Raw genomic sequence first — 14,968 nt, 5'->3', positions numbered from 1 at the left:
AACCATGACTAATTACAAAAATGTGCACACATAAATAGTAATGTTTGTCCAATCATTGGTTTTATAAACTTTACAAACGTCAGATTAGTCTAAACGGTGATATAGTGACATGAAAAATGAAACTCTCGTCCGTCACTATTGTTCTGATGCTGGTTTTCTACCTGGAAGTAGTTGTAAACAACAAGGAGATTCGTTTTATACAACTGTTGTTCTGTGGTGAAGCTGCTGCTGACTCCGCCCCCTAACAACCCACGGTAAAAAAAAAAAAGTTCAAAGAGGAGTGTGATGCAAACATATGCTGATTTACTTGTCACTCAGAGAGGCCACACCCACAGAAAGTTACCGTAGGATGTGTTCACACCAGTTTATTGTTCAGTCCAGTTGAACCAAACCCCGGAGCGTTTTCCACCTGGGTGCGGCTCGTTTGGGTCGGTGTGAACGCCAAACAACCGCTCTCTGGTCTTGGTTATCAATTATTTTTCGAATTTCAGGCAAGACGCTGTTTCAAACCATTCGATTTTTTTTTATTGAACGACTATTCGAATATTCAAAAATCACTGCCCATCCCTAGTTTATTTCTGGTGTGAACCCCATCCGCATTTGTGATTATGAACGTATTATTGTCCACTGGTCCTGCGTGTAGCCTACGCTATACTAAAGAAAAAAAAAGTTGTGTTATGCTCACTACTGCCTGTCGTCTTCTATGACCTGACCGTCTGATTGCAGAGCGTCTTAAGCTAAATGTGTTAACACATTATTTCATGGCTGCAGTCTCACCAGTCGTTCATATGCGCGGTGCGTTAAAGTCTATACTGATATTCAGTCTAGATCGGCACCAACATGAAAAAAGCCGACAATGCTCCATGACGTAATTGCGAGGACGTTGTTGTCTACTCGCTTGAACTACTCGCTGACCAACAACCGAAAGACATTTGTGGCCATGTGACTTTTGTTTATGATTTTTGGACCGTTTGAGTTCGACCTTTGTGAATGCAAACCGGACCAACTGAAAATTTACAACAATGTATCATCCTTGTGTTGATTGGAATCAGATAACGAACCTTTAGGTGTGAACCCCCCCTCATATCCACTCCCCTCCAGCAGTCTCTATCAACTCCTATAAAAACCTGCTGCACATCCCCACGTTTTAATGACTAACCAGCTAGGATCCAGTGAAAGGTTTAAATATCAGTAACATGGAGGCAGATTTGAAGCTTGACCTCTGCTGACAGACCCGTTTAAAACCCATTTATCATTTTTAATCTTTTTCATACATACATTTTTTAAAGTTTCATCTTGTGCACTGATTCATCCGATGTTTTCAGCTCCTTCAAAAATACAGTAACATTTTTATTCCATCAATCAGCAGAAACAAGTGTGTGTGTGTGTGTGTGTGTGTGTGTGTGTGTGTGTGTGTGTGTGTGTGTGTGTGTGTGTGTGTGTGTGTGTGTGTGTGTGTGTGTGTGTGTGTGTGTGTGTGTGTGTGTGTGTGTGTGTGTGTAGGTGTGTGTGTGTGTGTGTGTGTGTGTGTGTGTGTTCACTGACGTGCAGCAAATGGTGTGAGTGTTTGTGTGTTGAATGCAAACTAAACGATCCCATCACCCTGTGATTTGCTGTCTTGTATTAAGTGTTTCAGATGACGTGTGTGTGTGTCTGAGTGTGTTTGCACATGTGCAGCGTTGCGGATAGAAAAAATCTGTGACTCTAAGAGTTCACGTGTTGTTATTGTGTGTGTGAGTGCCTAGAAGACTCATGCACACGCACATGTCGACCGTGTGTGTGTGTGTGTGTGTGTGTTTACCTGATCTGTGTGCAAACATGGTGCCGTGCCATCAGCTCTCAGGTCGGTGGCATGCGAACATATGGCACAAGCATCGCTCCATCACAGTATGTTGTGGTACAGTACATGTATATAAGTTGTGTAGTTTTATAACACATCGATACTCACCACCTCAGCTGCTGTTCACTTTGATTAAATCCAGTTTTTGTTGTTTGTGTCGAGCCAACGCAGGACGATCTGAGGACACGTCACACATAAATGGATTCAGAGCGATTCTGCGTGTGATTCTTTGACACGTCACTGGAAACCGATCCGTCTGTGTTACGAAAGTGTCCAACGCTGATTCTGGTGGATACGACCTGGACCTGCTACAGGGAGCCGGACTTTATCTTTATTATCTAAACTGGAACTAAAAGGGCCTGAAACTGCTGCAGCCTGAAGTATCTCCACATACAGTGTGTGTGGATAAAGAGGCTTTCTGTTGTAAAATCACAGCCTTCAAGCTCAAGCTGAGATAACCCCGATGACATCACGATGACGTCATCAGTCTAGTGGCCTTTGAATAGATAGATATAATATGTATTTATAAACAAGTAACGGTTAATCCATTGTAGGACCTGAAAGATACCAGTGGATGTGGGAACATTTATGAAATATGAGTGTTTGGTAAGCTTTTTTCTATCTGCTCTCTGGAGCAGGTCGGTGTCAGCCATCAGAAGTGAGGAGGAGGCTTTCTGATTGGCTGACTGTTTTCTAAAGTGATCCAATAAAAATAGAGCAAATTTCAGAATAAAACACTCAGAGAAACCAAATCCTTCAAAGTTGTTGTTGGATGGATGGTGGGTCCAGGTGGTGAGGGGGCGGGGCTTAGTTGTGACATCATAAAAATGACAGGAAGTCCTGACGGCTGGTTTTAAGGCTCAGTTTTAACACAAACATCTACATTTATACTGTATGGAGCTTTAGGAGCTTTAATGTTCGAGGGTTTGAACATGGAAACAAAGGTCAGGCTTTCTCTCTCTCTGTGTGTGTGTGTGTGTGTGTGTGTGTGTGTGTGTGTGTGTGTGTGTGTGTGTGTGTGTGTGTGTGTGTGTGTGTGTGTGTGTGTGTGTGTGTGTGTGTGTGTGTGTGTGCGTGTGCGATGACATAGTGCTGTCTCAGTGTTAATCCAGATAGTGAGCTGCTGTCTAATTTGACATGAGTCGAATTAGCTTAGTAGACATTAAATCAGTGTGTGTGTGTGTGTGTTGGTGGAGTCTGCAGACTTCTCTGCAATTAACACAGGTTAATGCGTCTTCATATCAGAAAGCCATATGTTTCGGTGTGTGTGTGAGTGTGTACGTACATGTGTGTGTGTGTGTGTGTGTGTGAGTGTGCGTGTGGTAGTGAGTAAAGTGCCTTGAGGCAGACCCTGGTATTGATGGGGATTACTAACACTTAGCTGACACCACTGAGACTGCAAAGGGAGTAAATGATTTAGAAGCATTGGCCTTAATGTAATGAAAGAAAGGCTCTGCCTGTCAGAACACACACACACTCACACGCACACACATACACACACACCTATGGGCGCTAATCCTGTGAGCTTACATCTCCATTAACACTAACCCTGCACCACAAACCTACTCCACAAGATAGCTAGCACTCTCAGTGTTTCCCCCAGGATATCAGAGACACTCTTTTTCACTCTGCGTCTCTCTGACACACACACACACACAGACACACACACAGCCTGGAGGGATGTCAGTACGGGTTCACAGCGTAGTCACAGATGTGTGTGTGTGTGTGTATATCTACGTGAAGGTCTATTAAAAGTGTGTTTCCAGTGGATTTATCCATACGAGGTGAATGGTCCCATTGTGAATGAATGAATGTTACTGTGCTTTAACAACACGCTGGATTATAGACGCACAACAAAGTGTCAGACTGACGCGACCTGGCACGGCCTCTTCCTCACTCCAAACCCATCGTCTCCTTTACAGCAGCAAATATTATATAAGTGTTTCAATAATGCATCGCGTTTTACCTCCATCAGAGATCCTCTCTAACAACATGATGATGATGATGATGATGATGCTGCTGCTGCACTACCAGGCAGCAGCCGCGGGACGACACCGTGGTTTACACTTCCTGTCAGTAGGAGCAGCCTCATTCAGGTCGATGCAACTATCACTTGTGCATATGTATGGGAATATGGCAGTATTATTTATTTCTTTAAAGGGATAGTTCAACATTTTGTCAAATTGGCCCATTGTCATAATCCCTATAGTCATAGCAGTAGGTTCGTTACCTTTAATTGTCGGTGCAAGCTATTTTTAGAACGGCGGAGCAGAGCCGTGAGCTGCTCAGAGCTACGCTACGGAGGCTCATGGGATTTCTTGGTTTCCATCATCAAACTCATCAAATACACAATCCAACAACTCCACAACGCTCTGGTGGACAAGTTGTGAGCTGCACATTCACCACGCTATGAGATAATAACACAACGTTACCAGACAGAGTTGTTTTAGAGGTAAATTCATGCAAAACCGCTGATGCACGTTGCCTTCAGGGACAGTTTTTCATCAAGCAGTCTCTATATTTCCCTCTAAAACAACTCTGTCTGGTAACGTTGTGTTATTATCTCATAGCGTGGTGAATGTGCAGCTCACAACTTTAGTCCAGTCATTTTATGAGAAAAGGTTAAACAAATTGCAACAGAAGCAAACTCAACTGATTTTGTATCCTCAGCATGTCCTGAGTGTGGGAAAAAAAGCCCCGAAGAATCCCATTAGGGGAAAGTTTAGAAAAACACCCAAACATATCCCATTTATACGCATATAAAACATTTTTTTCACATGAATAGGGTAAAATTTTTAACCTTTAGATATCTCCATGAAAATTACTGAGTTGATTACTTACATTAAGACAAACAAAAAATGTATTACAAGTTTTTTGAAATTATTTGTTAACATGAGCAAATTTGCATAAATCTGCATAAATCTGCATAAATTGCACCGTTTTGACGGCACATGTATATATGAAGTTGCTGTGGTGGTACCGGCATGGAAATTGGAGTGAGTTGACTCCATCGGTCAACCGACAAGTTGACCACTTTAAATTGCAAGATGACTGTAAAATCCTGATTCACACAAACTGAAATACGCTGCTATGGCCGGGTTTTGGTTGATTTTTCAAGACAGCCACATCCTTAGTAGAGCAGGTATGACATGAGCCAACAGTGCATAATCCAATTACGTATGGCTAATTTGCATATATACAGCACCTGATCTAAACATTGGGTAGAGCAGGTGAAAATGTCTTGTTCAATCTTGTTAACATATTACAGTTAAAAAACTTAAGGAATGGAACCAATTTAGGCCCATGAGCATTAATAGAGACGGAGCATGTCATACCTGCTCTACTAAGGATGTGGCTGTCTTGAAAAATTGCAGTCATCTTGAAATTTAAAGTGGTCAACTTGTCGGTTGACCGATGGAGTCAACTCATTCCAATTTTCAAGCTGGTACCACCACAGCAACTTCATATATACATGTGCCGTCAAAACGGTGCAATTTACGCAAATGTATGCAGATTTATGCAAATTTGCTCATGTTAACAAAGAATTTCAAAAAACTTGTAATACATTTTTTGTTTGTCTTAATGTAAGTAATAAACTCAGTAATTTTCATGGAGATATCTAAAGGTTAAAAATTTTACCCTATTCACGTGAAAAAAAAAATGTAAATGCGTATAAATGGGATATGTTTGGGTGTTTTTCTAAACTTTCCCCTAATGGGATTATTCGGGGCTTTTTTTCCCACACTCAGGACATGCTGAGGATACAAAATCAGTTGAGTTTGCTTCTGTTGCAATTTGTTTAACGTTGACCCCTTTTTTGGCCTAAAATGACTGGACTACTTGTCCACCAGAGCGTTGTGGAGTTGTTGGATTGTGTATTTGATGAGTTTGATGAGGGAAACCAAGAAATCCCATGAGCCTCCGTAGTGTAGCTCTGAGCAGCTCACGGCTCTGCTCCGCCGTTCTAAAAACAACTTGCACCGACAAATAAAGGTAACGAACCTACAGGGATTATGGCAATGGGACAATTTGCCAAAATGTTGAACTATCCCTTTAAGGTTCTTCTACTGTATTTCCCATCATGAACCTGTTTGAGGTGTTTCCCTAACAAACTAAGGAACTTGGTGTAATTCCCACCTGCGCCGCCAGCTGATTTACGATCTGTTTGTCAGTAACAGACTGTTCCTGTTTTCCCAGCATTGGACTCACACACACACACATTTATACACATTTACACACACTTACACACACACACGCACCATTACATGTTACACAGCTCCCACCATAAAGGAATTAGCTTGATCAGCCCCGCTGCACTAAAGCCTAATTGAATTAGCGCTAACCAGGCATTAGCGTCTCGGCTGCACAGGTAACTGAGAAACAGCGGCATGAGGCCTCACAACATTATACATGATACACCTGCATGTGTGTGTGTGTGCGTGTGTGTGTGTTGGACTCCCATGCTAAGCGAGGACATGTTTACAGACTGAAATTAACATTTTAGTGCTAAATCAGATTGAACAAACTCAATCAACCACACAAACTTGTTATAATTTACTCATTTCAACTCGTTTGTTGGATCCCTCCTGGTCGTTAGAAAGGGTTTTTATTTGTGTGTGTGTGTGTGTGTGTGTGTGTGTGTGTGTGTGTGTGTGTGTGTGTGTGTGTGTGTGTGTGTGTGTGTGTGTGTGTGTGTGTGTGTGTGTGTGTGTGTGTGTGTGTGTGTGTGTGTGTGTGTGTGTCTGTGTGTGTGTGTGTCTGTGTGTGTGTGTGTTTGTGTGCATGAGTAAACATCAATAAAATCTGATAATTGGGTTAGGTTTAGTAACAACCAATAAAACCTGAAGAGAAAAAATCTTTTATTTTAAAATGTTTTAGTTTGTTTCTTCAGTTTTTACTGAAGAAGTCGAAAACATGACGGTTTGATCTGAACTGATCTGGATTCACTGTTTAATACTTCCTGTCTTTAGGCCACATGTCACTAAACGAACCAATCAGAGGCCAGAAGGAGTGAGACTGAGGTAAATACATATATATACTCCATTTCCCACCGGCCAAAAAACTTGTTTAAACCCGCTAACAATCGGCTTTTGGTGGCAGTGGGAAAGGCTCGGCTCCGATCGGCTTGCAGTGGTAACGCCAGACCCGGGTCAACCCGCTAATTTACGTGACGATGTTGAGCGTTACTTGACGCAACATTATAACATCACGCCAGTAGAGTCTCATATCACGTACCAAAACAAAGCTCTGCTCGCATTCGACACTGGGATTTCAGTTCAGTTCAGTTTTTTATTTATATCCCGAGGGAAATTGGATTTGCAGCAAGCATTACAAACACAAGACATCGACATGTCACTAGCCACAGCATAGTGCAGTAATACATTAAAAAAAACAGTACGAATAATAAAAACATACTACTACTAATAATATTTGATCAACATGTTGCAGCTCTGGCAAGAAAAAAGTGCATAACAAGAAAGAACCCTGACCACCGCCTGACTGGCTTCCATGTTGCTTCCATTGTTCTTACTTAACTTATCCTCATTACGCCGGCTGGCACATAGGGCAGCAACAAAGTCCCTCCACTTCTGTCTGTCTTTGGCCATCTCCTCGATGGTTCCCCAGCTCTGGTGGTGCTGTTCTAGTTCCTTCTCTATAGTCCTACGCCATGTCGTTTTAGGCCTCCCTATAGCCTGGGGTCCAATGTAGAGCGACTCTTGGGGTAGCGTTGGTGTCCATTCTGAGGACATGGCCAATCCATGACCATCTTCGCCTAGTGATTATGTTGTGCATGTTACCTTGTTGGGTAATGTTGAGAAGTTTATTGTTTGAGATGGTCTTGGGCCAGAATATATGTAGGATTTTCCATTGTTCACTTCCCTGAATTCTGTCCCACTTATGACACCAGACACACAGTGGTGGAAGCAGAGGCCACGCAGCTTGCCAGCGGCTCGTTTTGGTCAATGGGAAAGGAGCCAAATGCCAGTTTAGTTTAGTTTAGTTTATTCATTTATTTCATTCATTTATCGAGCATAAAAACAAAAAATAAAACTCATTAAAAAAAATGACAATACTGTAACTCTTGAATGAAAGGAGGCAGAAAGAAGCGAACTTATATTGTCTACCCCTTGTTACAAAGAATTAATTCACAAATTAGATAATATACATCCAAGCAGTTGTTAGCAGATCGACCGCGTTTAAAGAACCCGCGTAGACCCGCTCATTTTAGTGGGAAAGCGGCTTAAGAGGAGAAATGGAGGTCACTAAAACTGATTTCAAGATGCAGATGTGAATATTTAAACTTGTAAATAATTATAATTTATAAACATAAATATGTAAATAAATAACCATATAAACACACATATATATATGTGTGTGTGTGTTTATATGGTTAATTATTTACATATTTATGTTTATATATATATATGTTTATATTTTATTCTAGTGAATAAACTCGGAGCATGAATCCACATTGTGTTAGTGAGGCCGATTGTGATGTGCAAGTGTGATGTCATGTCCAACTGTGCCGTCCTAAGCTCCTGTTGTAAAGGTATACACACACACACACACACACACGCACACACACAGCCGGCTGCAGTGTGATTAAATCTTTAAGGAAAGTAGCGCTGCTGCAGGATAAGTAGGGCCAGTATGTGGGGGCTAACAGCTGGGTGGAGAGTGGCTTTTAATCCAGCCGGGTTTTAACATGATGGAGGGAAAAACAACAATCCAGGGTGTGTTTTCAATCCTCCTCCTCCTCCTCCTCCTCCTCCTCCTCCTCCTCCTCCTCCTCCTCCTGCTGCCGACAACACATCCTCACATTCCCAGCGGTTTAGACCGATGAGAATAAAAAGCAGCACGTCCATTCCAGTCCAGTCCAGTCGTGAACGGTGACCAGATCAGATAAAAACGCTCACTTTCTGCCCTGATACGTCAGGATTTACTTGATGCGCGTGCACGATGCGTACAGAGTGTGGGTCAGAAACAAGCATGTTGCAGTGTATACAGTAAAGCATGTGCAGTATGTGAGGTTGTGCAGCTGTGTGGACGAGATGACAGCAACATGCAGCTGCAGGATATATTTTAAATGACCCTCAGAAATGTGTCGGATGGTTAAAAATGCAGCTTCTGACTCTGTAGTCACACAGCTGAGATCTGGTGTTCTTCCTCTGGACAGTGAGGTTGGTCGATTTACAGATATCCCTGAGGAGAACAGAATGTGTGAAATGTGTGAGTCAGATGAAGTAGAAATGAGTCTCATTTCCTTTTATATTGTACAAGGTTTGATGATTTGAGAGAGGTGCTATATAAATATTCTGGTGCTCTGATGAGCAGAAGCTGGAGTGGTGGTTTAATTTCAGTGGGTTTAAGAAGCTAGTTTTATCTCTAAAGCCTGGAAAAGAAGACAGGAAAATTTGTTTAATTCATTTCCAATGGTTTCCTTTGAACCTTGGCATTGTTCTCCTTTTCTTTTATTTTGGAAAATGGTTTTGAACCCCTGTTTGTTTTCTTATTTCTGTGTTTTCTTGGTGTCTTATGAGCCCATGCCGACTGGACATACAGAAGTATGAATGACACAATAATAAAAGTCATTCATTTATTCCTTCTAAAACTCAGAATGAGGTGTTCTGTCCTCTGATTGGCTCAGGTGTAGGTTCAGGTTCAGGTGACTTTATTCGTACCTGTAGGTAGGATTGTCCTGCAGTTAGTTGTCCATTCACACACACAACACTTCATCATACAAACATAATAAACCAGAAACCATGAAATCATGATCAAGTCTCCGTAGCTCAAAGCTCCACCAATAAACACACAGATCTCACCTTAAACACAAAATGACCAGAATAAACTGAGTTTAAAACAAAGATACAAAGAGTTTAAAAACCTGGATACTTAGCTACAATAATATGATAAAAATAGATAAATAAATACTTCCTGTGCTCAGAGTCTAGTTGCTGTTTCTAAGCTCCAACACACTAAACCTGTTGTGAAAATAACCTGAAGCTTCAACATGTGAAGCTGCAGTTGAGTCTGACAGCTGCAGATGTTGCTCCTGTCGCCCAGCTGCACTGAACACACACATACATACATACATACATACATACATACATACATACATACACACATAAACACATAGCCTACATACATAAAGCAATATATCACTCCAGTCTGTGATATACTGCATATGCTCATTATACCACGGCTAAGGGGCGTTCTTCGGCACGACCCCCTTAATGACAATATGAAAGAGGAATACGCAATCTATTTCATGTAGTTTTTATTCAACCTGAAATACATATTATCCAATAAAATAGTCCCACCTGTGCAGACGTTAGCTCCAAGTAGCTCTGCATCTCGTCTTTTCCTCCGCTTTTTTTTCAGGTGAAAGTCACTGCTCAGTCCCCTCTACCATTGTTAAGCCTCCCCGGAGGTGAAAGTTCACCTTAAACATGTCAATTAAACTACTTTAGTCTGTTTGTTAACGTCGTAAAAACACTGCGACTGTCTTTGGCTACCGACTGCAACAATACGTTGTCATGGATACATGACAACAACTTCCATTCATACCAGTCATACGCGCCTGAGGCGGAGTGATAGCCTGCGCTGTGATAAGGCTTTAGAATAGTAGCTGTGGTATATGCTCATTATACCACGGTTAACAACCAATCAGATCGCCGGATTTCACCTTTCCGTTTTATAAACATACGCACACATACACACATACATACAAGGTTTTTATCGCCTAGTGCTTCAAGTGTAATATGTTATTCACATGTTTGAAATAAAGTATTCATTCATTCATTCATACACACACATACACAGAGCTTCAGCTGCTTCATGTTCACAGACACAAGACAGAGATGTAGAGGTCTGCTGTACAGGAGCAGCAGAGACACTCAGCTGGTTTCTCTCAGATTCTGGTTCTGGATCAGATTCCTCTTGGTGTCGGTGTCGGGGTCGGAGGGTGTCGATGGGTGTGTGTGTGTGTGGGGGGGGGGGGGGGGGGGGGGGGACTGCAGCTCTTCCTGCTCTCTGCCAAACTCTTATCATCTAGAAAAGCCACTGCAGTCAGAACCTTTGATCTGCCGGGCTGACCGGCTATCAGGGAGAGGACTACTGTGTGTGTAGTGTGTGTGTGTGTGTGTAGTGTGTGTGTGTGTGTGTGTGTGTGTGTGTGTGTGTGTGTGTGTGTGTGTGTGTGTGTGTGTGTGTGCGCCCTGAGGCCTGGCCAGTCTCAGCTCTGCTTCAGGCCAGTGACAGGTGTTAATGCCGGGGCGAGAGGCTGCACGGGCCTCCTGCTCCCTGCTGAGATAACACACACACACACACACACACACACACACACACACACACACACACACACACACACTCACAATGACTGAGCTTCCTGATAACTTCAGAAACAGTGTGTGTGTGTGTTGGATTGATTTTTCAAAGGACTCCCCTTCAGTGCCAGCAGCCTTCTATCAAAGCGCCTGGTGTGTGTGTGTGTGTGTGTGTGTGTGTGTGTGTGTGTGTGTGTGTGTGTGTGTGTGTGTGTGTGTGATAACGCTGTGTGTTGTGTCGTAGAGGTGATGTGATGTTGTTACGTCCTACACACTGTCTCTATGTGTGTTTAAAGACCAACAGGACAGGACGGCTCAGTGAAACTAAGGTCCACATGTCCACCTTAAATACTCAGGACCTTTACAGAACTCTTCACACAGCTCCAGTGTGTGTGTGTGTGTGTGTGTGTGTGTGTGTGTGTGTGTGTGTGTGTGTGTGTGATTTAAGCATGTTCTGTTTGTGCTTTTATTTGACCGAGACCGTGGAGACGAGACAGGGAGGACACGGTTGCTGTGGAAACAACCTGATGTGACAATGAAACATCATTTTCTGCAGCATCTTTTTTTTTTTTTTTTTTTAGTTTAATGAACAAACGGCAGATTTATAGTGTTTCAGTTTATTTGTCAAAGTGACACAGAGACAGAGACAGAGACTTGTCCTCCTCCGTCCATGTTTCCACTTGTCCTGTCCATGTTTCCTGTTTCCTCTCCGGGGTCTTTGTGGATAAAAACCAGGAGTTTACGGATTTGTTCTGCAAACTCAGACGTGAGCAGAGTTATAAAACGTACTAGTTTTTTTTTTTTAAACAATATATTTATACAATTTTCTTACATACACATCCACTTGTTTTTATACATGTAGTTATATCTAATATGTCGACCTCAAAGTGTTATACAGAACAAAACCAAATTACAAACAAACCATACACATCACAAACGTCCACTTCTCAGTCATAAAACATTTGGTGCATAATTTAACGACCGAAAATAATTGTTGGTATTTGAACTCATTAATCCTGTTATAAGCATTTTGTGTGAAAGCAATGAAAAGAAATGCTTGTTAGCGATTGAAAAAAAACTGCAAGTCAAACACGACCAGTGGCTCCAGCACTGAGATGGGAAATGGGACCTAGTTAGCTTAGCTTAGCTTAGCTTAGCACAAAGAGTGGGAACAGAGGGAAACTGTTAGCCTAGCTACTGGAAGTATAAAGAAATCTGAAGCTGCTGAACTTCATTTCTCTTCTGTGGATTAAAACCTCCGTACGTTATTGAGTGACCACAGTCACCGAAATTCATGAACTCTTTTCTCCGTTACTAGTTCACCGTTTGTTCAAAACAGTTAAAAACACAATCAAGACAGAATGATAAAAACAAAACTAAGAACATTGTGCATTTCTGCTGCAGCCAGATTGAAGTTTACCCAATTTCATATCAAAAATATTGACGATACGTAAAATAAAATATGAAACAATATTGAAAATGAACAGTATTTCGTCTGTTGTTGCTCAGAATTGCCTAAATTTGTCCAAAATCGCCTGCAAAGCAGCTTTAATTCTGCACATATTTACAGTAAAATTTATTTTTTGTGAGAACTAAATCACTACGTTTACTATAATTGAAGCAAAACGCTGTTATTGATTCATTCTAGTTACAATATATATTTATTCCATGAAGTGCTACAATGTTTTTTAATGATAAAATACTGATTTATATGAAACAAAGCCTTCAAACCTAAAAGAGAACATGTAATGTATGCGTGTATATGTGTGTAATGCTGGTTGTTGTTAGTATTTTGTAGTGACTGTGTTTGTTTCCAGACTGAGACTTTTTCAGTGACCAGGACTCATCAGAGTGAGTTTAGACTCAGATCCAGATCCAGATGCAGATATTTTATTGTCCCATGTGGGAAACTCGGTGTGCAGTCACGGCTGCAGATTAAAAGAAACAGATAAAACTGTGCAACAATATGCAACAAAACACGAAAACACACAACACTGTAAAAAGAAAAAAACAAGTGAAGTTAAGTTTTAACTCCCAGAGTGAGAAAAAAAAAGAGTCTGAAGAGACGGAGCGTCGTCAAACTGTTTAAATCTACAACCTGCATCAAAAAGTCACACAAAAGTGACACGCGGGATAAAAAACAAGTGTGTGTGTGTGTGTGTGTTAGAGTTGATCAGATTTGTGAAGGAAACCGTCTCCATCACTTTGATCAGCAGCTTTGACGCCTTTTCAGTCTCCGTGGTGATAAACACTCGTGACCTCGTCTGTCTCAGCTGGTTCCTGCTGCAGGAGGAAGCTGATGATGATGATGATGATGATGATGATGCTGTTGTTTTTTATTGCACAGCAACACTTCACCTTCACCTTCCTCCTCCTCCTCCTCTTCTTCTTCCTCTTCTTGGGCCTTTATCACCTCTGGCTGCTGCAGGCTCACTCACTGAGTCAAATGAACTCACTAATAGAATAAACCAGTTGTTTTAGTGTCTGCATGCCTGCCTGGCCAGCTTATCACACACACACACACACACACACACACACACACACACACACACACACACACACACACACACACACACACACACACACACACACACAGAGAGAGAGGCAGGTTGTAGACTCTCTGGCTCCACGGCACAAGATCTCCCTGATTGCAGAAATTATGGCAGACAGAGGAGAAGAGATTAAGATGCAGTGCAGCTCTGTGTGGATTTGGTTTGACAGGCATGAAGATTGTGTTGTGCTTACGAGCTGTTTGTTGCCCTGTGTGTGTGTGTGTGTGTGTGTGTTTGTGTGTGACTGTGCAGCAGCTGATCTGCTGGACTCCACTGGAACAAGTGTGGAGGAGGAAATTCATTGGTGTTGAGCAGGAGGAGAAACGTCTGACTGACCTGAGACACACTTAGACTGACACATCACAGCTTTACATTCATTTATATGCAAATGTTTATATATTTATATATATGTGTGTAATAAATGATGTGTTTTGTGATGCAAAGCTGCAGAAAAACTGAATGATACAGATCAGAAGCGTTGAGAGAGAATCAGATCTGCACATTTACCTGTTTGTTTCTTCACTTTCTCACCTTTTTATATTTGTTGTTGCTTTAAATTTGAGCCGTTAAATATATTTAATGTGTTTTATTTCAGAATTCATGTTGCTGTTTATTGTTGTTGTTGTTATCAGAGCAGTTCATCAGTGCCTCACCTGAGCCAGAGGTCACTGATAAGACACGAGTCACTTCACCTACTGACAGTGTTGCACAGATAAATCCATCATCAGAGGAAAAACTGTTTCCTGCAGCAGCTTTAAAGGGATAGTTCAACATTTTGGCAAATTGGCCCATCACCATAATCCCTATAGTGTTAGCAGTAGGTTTGTTACCTTCAATTGTCAGTGCAAGCTATTTTTGCAACGGTGGAGCAGACCAGACGAAGTTGTTTTAGAGGGAAATGCAGAGACTGCTTGCTGAAAAACTGTCCCTGAAGGCAACACGCATCAGCGGTTTTGCATGTATTTCCCTCTAAAACAACTCTGTCTGGTAACGTTCTGTTATTATCTCATAGCGTGGTGAATGTGCAGGTCACAACTTGTCCACCAGAGCGTTGTGGAGTTGTTGGATTGTGTATTTGATGAGTTTGATGAGGGAAACCAAGAAATCCCATTAGCCTCCGTAGCGTAGCTCTGAGCAGCTCACGGCTCTGCTCCGCCGTTCTAAAAACAGCTTGCACCGACAATTAAAGGTAACAAACCTACTGCTATGACTATAGGGATTATGGCAATGGGCCAATTTGCCAAAATGTT

At 41.8% G+C, this 14,968-nt stretch overlaps 1 protein-coding gene across 1 annotated transcript in view; it reads left to right on the top strand.

Annotated features, from left to right (window-relative positions):
* bcas3 (BCAS3 microtubule associated cell migration factor) overlaps positions 1–14,968 on the top strand; it is a 430,682-nt gene that overhangs the window by 377,427 nt on the left and 38,287 nt on the right. The window lies entirely within an intron of this gene.

Source organism: Trachurus trachurus, assembly GCF_905171665.1.
Source record: "Trachurus trachurus genome assembly, chromosome: 13".
Taxonomy (NCBI): domain Eukaryota; kingdom Metazoa; phylum Chordata; class Actinopteri; order Carangiformes; family Carangidae; genus Trachurus; species Trachurus trachurus.
Note: the sequence above shows the minus strand (reverse complement) of the source record. Positions and strands in the feature narration are given on the sequence as shown.